The sequence below is a fragment of the Nilaparvata lugens genome, chromosome 13 (assembly GCF_014356525.2).
Source record: "Nilaparvata lugens isolate BPH chromosome 13, ASM1435652v1, whole genome shotgun sequence".
NCBI lineage: Eukaryota > Metazoa > Arthropoda > Insecta > Hemiptera > Delphacidae > Nilaparvata > Nilaparvata lugens.
The window spans coordinates 15640769-15644257 of record NC_052516.1 but is presented as its reverse complement, the minus strand read 5'-3'; positions in this window follow the sequence as shown (position 1 = coordinate 15644257).

The window sequence follows — 3489 nt, the reverse complement described above, 5'->3', positions numbered from 1 at the left end:
AAATTCGGCTTTGAACTTGACCAATATTCTTTTTCAACTTTGAGCGCTCATAAAAAGTTCAAAAACGTTAAACAGAGAAACAAATGATACGAATCTTATTACAAATTTATTTCTCTTCCCAACCACATTCTTAGAATTAGGCTTTGATCAATTGTTTTCTAGTTATTGATGTTTTTCAAAAATATCGAGAAATCCATATATTTGAAAACTAAGATCTATATGAGAAAATTTTACCGAACATTTTTTGCTGCAAATTTATAGTAGAATCTTTGGCTGTTACATCTTTCGTGGGACACCTTGTACAGGATAATCAGAGAGAATTACTTTTTGAAAGGTCATTAAAACATAAGTACTTTGGAAGTTATTCCAATATTTTTCTACTTGTGGGCCCGGGCACATATAGAGCGATCTGTGATCCTATGAGTATCTATATCTATATCTCATATTCCCTTTGTATTATGATTCTCTTCGCTTATCTGTAAATAAATAAATAATAAATAAATAAGTTCATTTGTTTAAAGCGTTAGCTCATACAAAGAGTTGTTTTTCATTAACAATATTTTAATTTTTTACATGCTATTTAAATAATTGCATAACATATTTATTTATTTATTTATTAATAATCATTACATTACATTAATTTTGGGAATAATCCCATTTAACAGGTAACTTGTCAGTACTAATACTAATCCTAATACTATAATACATACAATCAAAATAATAAAATATTTATTCAGGTATCAAGTGTCAAGTATCTTTAAGGATGGTAATGATATATATCATATATATAAAAAATTCAATTTTCTTGTGAATAAAATTCTGAGATTGCGTATAGGCTTCTCTCTAATAACATTTTTTTGACTGCCTGTTTGAATAAAATGACTGATTCAATGTTTCGAATGTCTGTTGGCAGCCTATTATAGAGTCTCATTCCTGATCAATAGATAACCCATCAATAAATAATAATATCTGTATTTCATTATTATTTTTGTTTATCCATTGTGTGTATATAACATCCTATCATTTTTTGGTATTATGATGATAAGAATCTATAGCGACTCATTCCTGCGCTCAGGTTTTTAAACCTCTGCAGGGATCTTTTTTCTTCTCATTGTTACTAAATTATATACGGTATTCTGCAAATATATTAAACCAGTTTTGTATGTAGAGTACTGTATTGTGAACTTTTTTCAAGAGTAAATTATTTTGGTTCTGATATCTTAAAGAGTGATCTAAGATATAGAGCCGGTTGCACAAAAGCCGGTTTAGTTTTTATCGTGATTAATTCCACGAGAACCAATCAGAGAAGCAGTCTTATCAGAAAGGCCTTCTCTAATTGGTTCTCGTGAAATTAATCACGGTTAAAATTTAACTGGCTTTTGCCCTAAGAGTGTGCAGTAGCAGTCGGCCATATTGATTTGATGTCCCTAAAGATCAATTTGAATACTGTCAAATCATGCATTTTTTTGGAGCACAAAGTCTACATTGGATCTTTTTGAAAAAAAAATAAATTGGATTTCAAGTATTTAATGTATCATGGCTCTCTCAAATTTCAGTTATTAAAATGAATTATATTTAGAGAGAATACTTGATAGTTACAAAATTTTTATTTAGTAAAATTTAATAATAATAAAATTGAAATATCATAAAATTGTATAATACAGATTTGCGACCTGAAAACTCTGTCACCAGACCTGAGCCAGCCAGGTCACTCGATATTATTAATATTATTTTTTTATTTAGTACAATATTCATCATTGTTTTAAAGCATCATGCAGGTCAGTCAAAACAGAAATCTTGAAATTTAAGCGTGTTGGGTCAAAATATAGTGGAATGGTGTAGGTAGAGGGTAGCGGAGAATGTAGCTGAGATGTATGAAAATAATGCATGCATCTAAGAGTCTCACCTTCTCTCTACCTTTGTCACTCCTTATTTTTTCACCCATTTGAATACATGCATTACTTTTCAACACTCTCAGCTACCTTCTCCGCTACCATCTTCCTTCACTGTTCCACTATATTTAGGCTCTAACGCCGCTGAAATTTCAAGCTTTTTCTTGTGACTAACCTGCATAATGTATTACAACAATGATGAATATTGTTCTCTCTAAATCAAAATTCTGGAACAAACAAGTATTCTCTCTACTTTCTCTGATCTACTGTGTTTTGACGTTTTGACACTTATTGGGATCGTTCTTATCATTGTGATTGAACAACCATCTTTACAATATCAATAAAAATATGGGTTTGAACCCGGGATCTCTGAGCTGCTATTCTAGCGGGGTAAGAGCTTATAACCGATTGAAATGAAATTTCATTGAGCACGTTAAACTGAAGACGAGTGCAACTTGGAGAAAATCAATAGATGCTTTACTGTTCAGCATATTGTAAATTATAAGGCTGTTGCAGTGAATGCATTTTTCTTTTGTGTGGTTTTGTTATTGGTTCTTGTAGACTCCAAGAAAACTTATCTGTATATTCTGATTTCCTTATCACATTTCGAATATTTTACTGAGTATAAGTTTTTATTTCTTTACTATTTTTTTGAATTGTCGTTTATCACAAAGCAGTGCTTCATTTGGTGGTGTTATCATGTCGAGGAAGGAACTCAACTAAACAGGCGTAGTCTAGTGATGTTATCAACTCAGTATTAATTTCATTCAAAATCTAATTAATTTGTTTATTTTTCAGGGAACATTCAGAATGCCCAGTAACAGCTTGTACATGTAGATGCCTCACATTGGACGCAGCCAATAAGATACCAGCGGTGGGAGTTACTAAATGATAACAGCTGAAATTGTGTCTCACTATGTACTAGTGAAGGCCTTTGTGGTCTTTCGGTTCATGCATGTGCTCAAAGAGAAATGAAATTTGCAACATGATTTTCTTGGAAGCATGATTATCAATCAAGCGGGCTTTGAGAGATAAACTCGTATTGGTTCCATCAAATGTCGTTGCTTGATTGGAGAAGAATGTCTGCAACATCGACGGAAGACGAAAATGTTGAGTAAAGTCTGACACGAGGTACGTATTTAATATATTCCTTTGAAGAAGGCGGCTCACACTGGACTGAAATCTAGTGTATTGACATGTTTTTCTGAGCGTACAGAATTAAAAAAAAATGGGAAATTTTATATCTTTGAGAATGTTATTAGTCTTATATCTGAATGAGAGATGCGTTGGAAAATATTGTCACATAATAAAAAATAAGATTGTTACACTCGAGTCAAAAATATTTCGTACAAAATGTAACACTAGATTCCAGCTCTTGGCAAATTTTGTTCTCTATTCTAATGAAATTATTATTTTTAATTGTGAGAACATAGCGGAAGCAACTCTGTCCTTTCAGTCCTTTTATTTTGTATTTATCTGTTAATTCCGTAAATTAAATAATTTGTAATATATAATAATATTTTATAATAAATAATTTATCCTGGTTATTTGCTTCAATTTTTGTTTCAAAATAGCTACTGTCTGTTCACCACATCCA